The sequence below is a fragment of the Peromyscus eremicus genome, chromosome 6, assembly GCF_949786415.1.
Source record: "Peromyscus eremicus chromosome 6, PerEre_H2_v1, whole genome shotgun sequence".
Taxonomy (NCBI): domain Eukaryota; kingdom Metazoa; phylum Chordata; class Mammalia; order Rodentia; family Cricetidae; genus Peromyscus; species Peromyscus eremicus.
The window spans coordinates 66,272,566-66,285,115 of NC_081421.1; the positions used below are offsets into that span (position 1 = coordinate 66,272,566).

At 42.9% G+C, this 12,550-nt stretch overlaps 1 pseudogene; it reads right to left on the reverse strand.

Annotated features, from left to right (window-relative positions):
• Window positions 1-797: 797 nt before the first annotated feature.
• Window positions 798-7,802, reverse strand: LOC131913760 (mortality factor 4-like protein 1; annotated as a pseudogene).
• Window positions 7,803-12,550: the final 4,748 nt, after the last annotated feature.

Consider the following 12,550-nt stretch of genomic DNA (forward strand, 5'->3'; position numbering starts at 1 on the left):
ATTTCTTCTTAGTTTATTGATCTGTTATTCTTATAATAATGACCTACTTTGTCTCTTGTGGAAATTTTTGATGTAAAGCCTATTTTAGGTGAAATAAGTATCACTCTTTTGGTTACCATTTGCATGGAGTATCTTTTTACATCCTTTGCTTTAGCCTGTGTGCATCCTCAAAACTAAAGAGGCTCCCTCCCTTGTAGATAGCTTGTAGGTTTATCCATTCAGGTACTCTACTGATTATAGAATTTAACCCATTTACATTTAAAGCACTATGTTTACCAATCAGGATTTACACTTGCTACTTGGTGTTTCTAGTCTTCTGCTCGGTAGCGCTCTTGTTGCTTCTCTTGTTATCTGTTTTTTGTGATTTGATAAATGTTTGTTTCTTTGATTGACGTCTGTAGTCTTAAGTTTTGATTCCTTTCATTGTATCTTTTAAAACCTACTATGGATTCTTTTACATTAATGGGGTTTATTTAAAGCATTTTCTAGGGCCTGAAGAGATGGCTCAGCAGTTAATCCTCCAGAGGGTTCTGTCCCCAGCACTCACATGATGGCTCACAGCCATCTGTAACTCCAGTTCCACCTCCCTCTTCTGGCCTTCACAGACATTGCATGCTCTGCTCATGTGCACAGACATATATACAGACAAAACATCCATATACATAAAAATGTATAAAAATAAATCAATAACTTTTTTTAAAAACCAAATAAACATCAGTTAGACACTAACACCTTCAAAGTACATCATTTTGTACAAGAAAAGGATTTAATACAAGTTGTGTTAATAAAAACCCAAACTAAATGATGAGATGCGTCTCTGCTTCCTGGTGGTACTCGGGAAGCACCATTTCCTAATTCCTAGCACTAAATAAAGTTGCAGAATTCTTTGCCTAGTCCTTTGAGAAATTATGAAGACAATTTAACAACAAAGCAAGAGTCTTCTCATGCAGAAATACATAGCTGGCTTTGCTCCCATCTATACAAACAATCACAGGAGATGTGAGGGCCCACATACATGGGTGCTTCCAGGTGATCTAAAAGAATGTCTGCATACTGTGGTCCCTCTAATGGGTAAAGTACTTGGCTGCACACTGCACTGACACTTTCTTTTATCTCTGTCACTACTTCATTAACACCATATTCTTGTAATGTCTGCTTCCTGGCCATGTCTTGTAATTTGCATAAACCTTGCAGAATCCACGTTCTTGGCAGGAAGATAAAAGGACTGTTTTTCCCTTGTAATTAAGTCTTAGTCACCAACCAGCTATGGTTTTAATTATTCAGGAATCTTTCCTTAAACTTCAATTTCTAGTGCTAAATGTTTTCTCCCGTTCAACCTCAGCCTTCATTAGACTGTTTTCTTCTGAAACTGAGGTGTTTCAATGGTGTAACTGCTATTTCCACTCCTGGGCATTTGCTGGTCCTTCAGCGTTTGCCTCTTCAGCCTCTTTCCTGTTACAGACCGACGCCTTCTTTCCTGTGCCGGTTGTGTTAGGCGATTGCTTCTGGTGGACTTTCTGTGATCCTCAGGGGTTCTTCAGTGTTCACATCTTCAAGTATGCTGCTCACTGCGATTTGTAAAGTATTATAAAGTAAATAAGTGTTAAAAAAATTTTAATTTCTTGTAGAAAAAGTTCGAAGTGGTGAACTCCCTCAACTTTTGTGTCTCTGTGATGTGAAAGACTGGCCAAGTATAATGTTCTTGTGTAGCCATTTCTTTCCTTCCCATGCTCTCCAGGGCTGCAAAGCACCTGCTGAGAAACCTGCTGGCCATTTGCCTATTGACATTTAACTCAGCCACTGTGTTCTTTAGCTCAGGGACTCATTTGTTCCTGTATCACATTCCTGACGCGTTTGTACTCACTGCGCTTCTTTAGAATGATTGTTCCCCTCCCACAGGACAAAACCTTTGTTGCTGAACATAAAACACCCACCAGAGAGGCCTGGCCAGTGGCCTCTTCCATGGATCAGAATCTTGGGTGGAAAGATCTGGGGTCACCAGTCCCACAGCTACTGCCACACTAGCTATAGAGGACAGGTAGAGTGAATCTCAGGTAGCTCTGCGAGGAGAAGGTACCTGGGGACAAGTTCTTGTGTGGAGCTGAGTGCCTGGGATGAGTGAGGGGTGTACAGGGGCCTGGCTTTCTCCATGTCAGCACAGTTTAGTCCTGGAAATCTGGGGCAACAAGGGAATGAAGAAAAGACACACTGTGAGAACAGAACAAGAGCCACATTATTTGTTATTAAGTCTTCATACCTTACAAGAATAAGTTTCTGTTTCCTAAGCTGAATGTATCCAGCAAACCATGGTTTTCAACCTACCCTGAACTCGTGACCCCATGATATACACCCACCCCTTTGCCTTGCAAAACTCCTGAACCCGTGATATATGATTGTCCTTTTGCTTTACAAAAACGTGTCTTCCCAGACACCTTGATGACCCCCTTTCCACATGATGTATTCTTGCACTTATCTATCCCCCAGGCAGCCTGGAGCCCTGAACCTCCCCACTCTTCTGTCCAGGTGCTAACAGGCAATTGTCCCAACAGTTGTTTTTGATCAACCCTAACCCTTCCCCATACAGGGGACCTCAAAAGCCAGTGAGGGGCTGCTCTCTGGAACCCCAACTTAGTGGGAGTCCTTGTGTACTTCTAAATACAGCTAGCTTTAATCAGACTGTCATGGAAATGTTTTTTCCTCGGGTCTAATAACACATACAGAAAAGCTGGGACCAGGTGGGCCATGCTCACTCTGAGGGAGATTCAGCACAGTTATTATACAGCACAGGGAGTGGGACTAGCTAGTCTCTTAGGAGGTCTCTGTAGGGGAGCAGTCTCAGGTTACAGTCATCCAGGAGGAGGGAGCAGTCATTGCTAGTTTTTGCATACACTGCCAGCATTCCCATATAGACAAGAGGAAGGTTTTGCCAATGCTGAGTCTGACCGGTATGGGAAGGCTTTGCAATGGGTCCTTGACATGGCTGTGTCCATGTCAACACATGTTCATTCAAGGACTCCTTGGTTCCCCACAGGCTTGAGGGAGTAGAACAATACCCTGGACACACAGACTTCCAAATGCTATAAGCCAAAGGCCCTGTGTGTGGCTGAGCTGGGCTCCATGGCAGGCTGCCCTTCCTCAGGGGCAGTGATGGATAGAGCCTCTATTTGCTCCAGGAGTGAGGGTCTGAGGTAGGTACATACTGGCTTCAGGAGAGCCTCATTGGCATGGTTGGATGTGATGCAGCTTCCCTGAATCTTTGGTGCTGGGATCCTGAGGTCCTTGGGGTCCAGCCTGGCCTCCTAGTTTTAGGGAGAAATGTGGGCAGATGATGGACCACAGCTTGCAGAGGCTTCTGGAGCCTGACACTGCACATGCCCCACCTGTTCTGAAGGCAACTTCCTCCTGATCCCAGGAGAAAATGCTAGCAGAAGGGGAGAGTGGAAGAAAGGAAGCAACAGTGGCCTTTGATGATAAGGCAGAGGTGGAGGATAATAACCCTGGGGAGTGCTGAGGGGAGTCTGGTGTCTAGGATGTCAGTTGATGGACATCTGTCTGGCAGAGTGCCAACAGCAGAGGGCTTCCCAAGTTCATGAACAGCTGAGGGCCTGATTCTCCAGGTTTTATCACTGGGCCCTGGGGTAGGAGATTCAGCTGCCCACTGGTTATGCCATTTCTGGTTGCTATGGATAAGCTGGCACTGGGCAAGATGGTACAAATATCCCAGAAGACAGTCAGGGCAGAGCAGCACGTGCTTTTTCTTGCATGTTCCAGATGAATAAGAGTCCATCATGGCAGGGAGACATGGTAGCTAGCAGCAGGCATGGCAGTTGGAGCAGGATGTTGAGAGCTCACGTCTTGAACCACAAACTCAAAACAGAGAGGAAGAGGATTATTTTTGAGGTTATTGTCTAGTAGTTCATAGATCTCTATTTCTTTAGCAACACTTCTGGTGTTTTGCTTTGTTCATTTGATTAGGCCATGTTTCCCTTATTACATATGATCCTTGTGTCTCTATGCTGGCATCTGGAAATCTGAAGATACAGACATCTCTTCCAAGGTAAGATTGTACAGAGAAATCTAAAGATCAGCCAGCCTACCTATAGAGTGTAGGTACACCCACTTAAAGGGTAAAGCCTGCTGCTGGAGTTCTCAAGGGGGTTGGAGTGGCACTTGAAGTGATATGTAAGTGGAGCCTGGGTACACTGGCACAGACCTGGACACAGGGCACACAGGGACAAATTGAACACCACTGGGACTGACATTCATTTGGGATCCATGGAAGCCAGCTGGCAGATCCTGGGTCTGACTTGTCTTTGTAGTAGGCCCAGAACTTGGGTCTTCAGAAGCAAGTCTGGAGCTTGGGACCATGGGAACAAACCTGGAGCCTGGCACTGATACAGACTGAGAGCTCAGGTTTTGAGAGCTCAGCCCAGGAGTCAGCTTTGCAGAGGCTACTCTGGAGATTGCATCAAAAGAGAATGGCCTGACGCTGGGGTTCATGGCGATGTTCATTTCCTTCACTCACATTTTCCTGAGAAAAAGAAATCTCTCTCTATAATGTGTTATTTGGTCTTTGGAGAAAGTGTACTGTGGTGTATTAGTCAACTTTGCATCACTGTGACGGAACACCCACGGAAATGGGCTTAAAGGGGAGAAAAGACTGGGCTCATGATTTCCAAGGTTTTGATCCACATTAGCTCAGTCCTGCCACCTTTGCACTATGAATGTGGCTGAAAACCCAGAGATCTGGTAGTGTGGCTCAGGCCACAAAGTTCAACTCTGTACCAGGCTCCTGGTGTAAATTCCACAGTGCAAAGACTGAAGAAACGGGAATCTTTTTTCTAAGATGTGCATCAATAGAAAACACATTCTACTCTGGGTAGTTTTGGGAGACAGCCTTCCTCCTTCTGCTTCCCACTGATTCTATGGTACCTACCCAAATTGACAGTGATTATCCCATGTGCCTTCTAGCATCCTAGACTGCTGGGTATGACTAACATGATCTAACTTCCTTCCCCTAGACTCTGCCTCATAAAGCTCCCTTCACAAACATACCTAGATGTTATGCTTTCTAAGTTCTCTTGGTATTCCCTCCATTAGGTCAAATTGATACCCAGAATTAATCAACACTGAGGCTAGTGATAAATCTATTCCACCATCTTGTTGATGTCACCCTCCCATATAAATGGCTTTTTACAGTCTTGAATGTAAATCTATATCAGCCTTTCAAAGACAGTATTTCTTTGAATTCGTGATAGGTAAACAGACAGACTTTAGCGATTTTTCTAGAGGCACTCAGCACACCAACATGAAAGGGCTAGAACTGAGCTTAGCTTTTTAGCACTAAGCTCAGGCCTCTTGTCACCTGGCTAGGTCGTCTCTGACACAGAACTTACACTTAAGAAAGCATCCAAATGGGAATCATCAGAATCACGTAAAAATTAATGAGATGTTCCTTGGAAGAAGAACTCTGGGATAAGTCTGTAAAACACAATGGATGTGGGTTGCTGATCTATAGAAAGGCTCTCGTCCTGGGTGGAGGGCCAGTAGAGACACAGATGTGCATCTATCAGGCTAAAGACAGAGACGAGATTACACAGGCAAAGATTGTGTTCCTGAGTAGCTGAAGGTTGTGTTGAACAACAGAGCACACTCCTTTTTTCCCTGAGATCTCACAGCCTTTGTGTCTGTAATTCCCTTTTTCTATAGTCTTTCATTCCTGCAAATGTCTTAGGTTCCTCTATATTGTCACTTTTAATGAAGATTTCCCCACTTTTCAACCAGTTGCTTCTTAGTGCCAATGACATCTTACAATCTGGAGAGTTCTAAAACACCATTTTTAGGGTCACATTGCTAGAATTCTAATTGCCTGTGTCTATGGTGTGGCTTTCTCTATAAGAATGCTTAGACATTGTCCTAGGTAGTTCTAATGCGACCAATGCACTACACCCAGACAATCTCATTTTTTATTTGAGATTTTAAATTGTTTTTAGATTAATTTATCTTATATCTATGTATGTTTGGCCTGTATGTGAATACGTGCATGCGTGTGTGCGTGCGTGCGTGCGTGCGTGCGTGCGTGCGTGCGTGTGTGTGTGTGTGTGTGTTTGTACCACATGCCTGCAGAAGCCAGAAGAGGGCATCAGATCCTCTGGAACTAGAGTTAGAAACAGTTGTTAGCTGCCGTTTGGGTGCTGGGAACTGAACTCAGGTCCTCTGCAAGAGCAATAAGTTTTCTTGATCACTGAGCCACCTCTCCAGCCCCTTTGCTTGAGATTTTAAATGTCAAAGTCCTCGTGATAGCTCACAAACCTCCATTAGCAGCCTAGATTTCTCTCCTGCAATCCAGACTTGTATGTCCTACTAGCTCCTGTCTGTACCTTTTTCTCTACATATCTCACGCACATCCTAAACTCAACAGGCTCAAAGTGGGAAATCCTTCTTCCATGTTCCTCTCTACTATTTTTGTACCCACCAAAACTCAGGTGGAAGTTTGATTAGCGATGTAATGGTGGTGGATCTAGATAAGGAGTAGAAAGTTGAACTAAGGTATTTGCATCTGATAGAGAAAAATTATTTAAATTATAAAGACTTTAAGGCATAGAAACTTCTTAAGGTTTTGTCCCTTTAAGAGGTGTTTGGGTCATTAGGGCTCCATCTTCCTGAATGTATTATACAGTATCCATGAGAGCGCCGTTGTTATAAAGCAGCTGACTTCTTTGCCCCTTCCCTCTCTTTATCATTTGCCCTCTTGTCCTCTATCTACTTTTATGAGCTAGAATCACAAAGTCTTATCAAATGCAGCCATCCAACATTGGACCTTCCAACCTCCAGAATTATGAATCAAAATAAACCCCCCTCCTCTGTAGATTAGCCAACTTTGGAATAGGATTACTATTGGTGTAATTATTAAGGCCACTCCATGTAGTTAAAAGGGAGGTATATTTTGTGGGGTAACTTACAAGTGAATGGATAGTTTACAGAGTCTGGGAAAGGCATGGCACTGTCCAGAGGTGTTCTCTGGAGAACTCTGCTTGGTCTACCTCCAGCGTCCAGAGTCCAGGAACTAAGAGAGCTGGCACATCCAGATCTCAGGTCTTCAGGGTTCTCTCTTGGCCCCGCCTTGTAGGCGTGACAGTTACAGAAGCCTCAGTGGGGGTTGGAACTTCCAGATCAAGGCTGGAATGGCTACCCACTACAGATTGCAGTAACTGGAAATGGACAAAATCACCCCATTAAGTTCCTACTACCTTCCTAGCTACACAAGCCAATGACCCAGACCTGCCTGATTCCTTCTTCATTCTTGCCTTCCGCATCCAATGCGTCAACAAAACCCATGTGTTCTCACTTCAAGTCTTTACAAACTAAATGAATTTTCTCTAGTCCGACTGCAATGTCTTAGTTCAGCCCATCATTTCTCATCTATTTTACTAAATAACTTCAATGTCTCCCATCTTGCTTTCTTCCAACTCATTATCAGTAATAATGACAGTGACATTTCTTTTTTTTTAATTTATTTACTTTTATTTTCTGTGCATTGGAGTGAAGGTGTCAGATTCCCTGGAAGTGGAGTTACAGACAGTTGTGAGCCACCATGTGGGTGCTGGGAATTGAACCCAGGTCCTCTGGAAGAGCAGTCAGTGCTCTTAACCATTAAGCCATCTCTCCAGCCCTGACAGTGACATTTCTAAAAACACAAATTTGACTACATTGTCATGTCCTGCCAAAGAATCCTATCATGGTTCTCCATAGTCTATAGGATAAGACCTCTAGTCCTTACTGTTGTTCACAAACTCCTTCATGATCTCCACTGCTTGGGTCTCCCAATCTCACCTTTCATCACACCCTACACCCAACTTGTCCCACAGGATGTGGCATAATCTTTACCTCTCAGCTGCTCTCCTTAAGTCCAATTTATGGGTGAAGTACCCCTTCAATGTGCTCCCATAATACCATCCATCATAATCTTTCTTATCCTGGATTAAAATAATGTGTTGATTTAGATGACTCTGTGACCACACTTTAATCTCCTCGAAGGCTGGGTCATGTATTAGTTCTCTTTATACCTCTGGTTATTTGCACATCACAAGTACTTAATTAAGTTAGGTGACTAAAAAAGGAATGAATGAATGCTGGCTGGAGAAGGTCAGCTGTCAAAAAAGGTTGAAATGGCTGACAGTTTTATATTTAGCAGTAGGTGGTCTGGTTACCTTCTTACCCAGAAGACGGACATAAATACAAATAGGAGATGAGAAAGAACTCTTTGATAATAAGTTATATGATACAAATGAATCTTACAAAGTAGGCACTGCCTATAATGATATTCTAGGTTTTGCTTTAGGTCAAGAAGCTGAGGTCATGAGGGTGATTTTTTTTTAGTGTCCTTCATCTGCTAACTGATCTGCATCACATAACTTATTATGAAAATATTCTTTTACATGTCCCTCTTCTGATTACAATGACCACCTACTGTTAAATATAAAATTGTCCTCCATTTCACTTTTTTTGGTACCTGGCCTTCTTTATTAGATTTTTGCTAGTTGAATTAACTAAATTAAAAACTTGAAAACTTTCTGAAACTGTAAATTATTATACAAATGTAGTAAATTAAAATCATGTAAATAACAAGAGGTATGAGGCCATCAGGATGCCTCAGTAGGTAAAGAAGATTACTTCCTCCAAGTCTGATGATCCAAGTTTAATTCCTGGGACCCAAATGATAAAAGGACAGAATCAATTCCAAAAGTTGTCCTCTGACCCACACACACATATACACACCATGGCACAAGAGTACACATGCATATAAATAATAAAAAAGTAAATGAAACTTTAATGTTGGGTTGTAAAGGACTTAAGTAAAACCCCAGGCATCAGAGCCTTATGAAAAAGAGATGCCAAATATCAGCTCCCCATTTCCCTGTCATGTGACCCTCAGGAGATCACCTAGCTTTTCTTATTGCAGAGCTAGGCTTCATCAGCAAAATATACGTAGGTTTATTATGCTAGTTTTATACCTTATACAGAGCATGACAAACAGAAGGCAACCAATAAATTATAGTCTCCCATCCTCCTGAGCAGTCACTCTATATTCAACCTGTGAGATACTATCCTGGCCTTCTGATGAAGGTACCAGAATCAGAATCCAGAGTAAGGAGAGGGATACACTTACTCAGGCTTCCTCTAAACGGGAGAAAGATGGGGGAGAAACTCTACACACCAGGTGAGAACCACAAGGATGCAATGTGCTAAACGGTGATCTAGATAAATGAATTACGTCAAAGATTAACAGTGGATGGGAGAGGACAACAAAACAGTTCTGGAACCTGAATTTTAAGCAGGTGGGTCCATGGCAGAAATGAGACTGGGTGGTGTAATGGTCTGGTAGTGAGGTCAGGGGCAAAGAATCTCTCCCTCACATCCCTCCTCCCTTGTGTTCATGAGTCATCCTGTGGCCTTAGGCAAGCCTTCTAAAGGCTGCCTCCACCTAACCCTCCAAAAAATGGGAACCATAAGACTATAAGCACATCAGCAAACTGAAGAGCTTTGGATTCCCATAGCACAAAGCTGCTGAGATGTCAGATTTCAATGGTGGTCTGCTATAAAAAGTAGCCTGAGAACCTGAGCCTGGGTTCCTTACACATCCAGTTAGAAAAGACCACTGTCAGAGCAAGAGCCCATCAGATGAGTATGTCCCCCAAATTTTAACTTCTTGTAGGAAAAAATATTTAAGCCAGAGATAATCCCAGCAAATACCCCATAATGGCAGAAACTGTTGATATATGAAGAAAAGAAAGAAAGGGCAGAACTTGGCACTCATAGAATGTCTGAACACATGAGGCTTGGTGAGTTCCCCACATGGGAATCTCTTCCTAACCTCAACTTTCTCTTCATGGATCTCTTCCCAGGATTCTGAACTTAGATGTTAAAAGAAGAGAAGAAAAGGGCACGCAGAACCTGGAATTCTCTTCCTAATTGTTTTCCTATAAAATCAAAATACTCCACAGTTTATGATCTTCTTTTGTTATAGCGCATGCGTGCACACATACACAATCTTAAAAAATGAAGGTGTCATTATTGTAATTTTATAGCTAGATACCTCATGCCCAGAGAGTTTAGCTGACTCACCTGAGATCACAGAGAATACCAATTCTATGATGGGTCTGTAACATGAAACCCCAGGCTCCTAATTTACCACATGGCCAGGCAGAATCTATTAAAAAATTAACTGTCTCTAAAGAAAACACATTCTTCTATCCTCACATTGCCTCACACAAAAGAAGTTCTCTACAGTAACTGACATCCAAGTACGTACTCCATAATCAAGATCATAATCATAATCATCATCATCAATATAGATGGTGTAATGAACCAAGGGCAAAATTAAAGTTTAGTTCAGATCTCTGGCTCATTTTCTGGTGTTTGTTACAGGCTCATGCCTAAACACTTCTCACTTCTGCTTCCTGTAAGAATTTTGACAGGAACCATTTCTTCTGTGGTTAAGTTCAGGGAGCAAGATGAAGCTCAGGGAGTAGCCACAGAAATAAGGAGGGAGACAGCATGCTGCCCATCTGAATGGGGCATTCCTGCCCAAACTTTCTCAGGAACATTCTGTAGAATGCCAACCATCAGAAGATAAATAGAGAAGGAAAACAGTCAGCAAAGCCCAAATTTCATAAATGCTTTCTGGTAGAGTCCTTATTGGAAATTCACAAAGCATACATACAAGAGGTTCTGAAAAGCCTCCGGCACAAGAATACTGAGTAAGTACCTGAGTAAATGACTTGTCTCCACTTAATCCTGAGTTCCCAAATTCTCTAACAGTGGAGTCAGTGCACCTGAATCCCTAGGATGATCCTGTGAGACTAGAGCTAGAACAGCTAATGCTGCCCCCAAGAAGCTCCTCCTTCATCAAAAGCTCAGAACTATTCACCATCTGTGCCCACCTCTAAATGCCTGGAAGTTGGAATCATTTGTTCGGATTAATTATGTCTTTTGGAGAATAAAGGGAAAGATGGTACTTTTTTAAAAAGGAGAACCCAGAAGAGGGAGAGGAATAACATCTGTTTTTGATACATCAAATTTTTGATACCACATGTGAAATTCACAGTGGGGGGGGGAGAGTGGGGGGGGTGGACAGATCCTTTACCTTGTTCTAAATCCCTACGGTTCCTATATCAGCAGATTGGCTCAAAGAAGAAAGCCCTTTCTCTACAATCCAACAAGAGGCAAGCCCAGTTCAGCCACTGGATGACCTAGGGCAGGCAACTTAACCTCTCAGTGGCCCTGTTTCCACACCTGAAGAGTGGAGGCGGCAGCACTTCCGTCGGGCTGGGCTGGAGGGAGAACAACCAATAAAAAGAGGGTTGTAAAAACCCTGTGCAATGCATTCAGTGTCCTGTAAAAGCTTAATGATTATAATCAAGCTGTTGTTACAAGTCTGCAAGCTCCCCTCATGACACTCATCAGTCACTGCTGGTATCTGATAACAGGGACACTCTAGCCTATGCCTCCACTACCTGCACAAACTGGTCCCAACCAATGCTGGTTTCTTCACACAAAGTTTTCAGGGGAGGGGGGATGTTCTAATTTCTAATTGCCAGCTCTCATCACCACCATGTTTTGTTGGTTATAAGTTCCTCCCAGACTAACAGAACCTTGAACTTGTGTTATGTAGGCTGAGGGGGTCTCCTTCATGAAGTTGACACTGCTGTAGAAAGCCACCCTACTTATAGACCGAGATCCTTCTCACCTCAAGGAGTCTCTTGGTAAAGGTTAAATCTGGTCCATCTCATATTAACGGGACTAATATTGAATGACAGTAAAGAATATGGGTTTTAGAGGATGCTAGGTTTGCATTCAGATTCCAGTTTTGCCACTTTCCAGCTTCTTTGATCTCAGGTTCATCTTCATCAATTAACATTTCCAAGTCTCTATTTCCAGGTCGGCAAAGTGAGAATAACCATGTCTACCAGCCAGAATTGATGGGAGACCTAAATGAGACACCTACTTTTCCTCCCTGTGCTGGAATAATCCAAGGCCTCACACATACTGGGCAGGCAGTCTGCCTTTGAGCTACATCTCCTGTCCTAACAACATTTACTATTGACAAGACTGAATTGCTCAAATGGAATGAGGTAGATGACTCAACTGGAACAAGAGGCTCCTTTAGAGTTACCTTCTAGTATGGGCAAAACCAGTCCACCTAACCTCATCTATGCTGGTGCCTCAGGCAGTTTCCTTACTGGGGCAAAATCTGCTCGCTCAAGTCCTCATTTGAATAATAATAGCAGAGGAAGCCTAGACTAGCCAGGTGATGCTCTTTGAATTGATTTTGAGATGCAGATAGGAAGCCAACCCCAAGGCAAAATAATTTATTTTCCCACACTTTTGCTAATCTCCAAAAGGAAGCATGGACCAGATCATTGAAGGAGGAAGTATTGGCTTGTCACTGTCTTTGCCCACCCCATCTTCATTCCCATAGACTGTACCAAGATCCAGTCACCCATTCTGTTCTCCTATCAGGATTTAGAAAGATAAAATTCCTCACCCT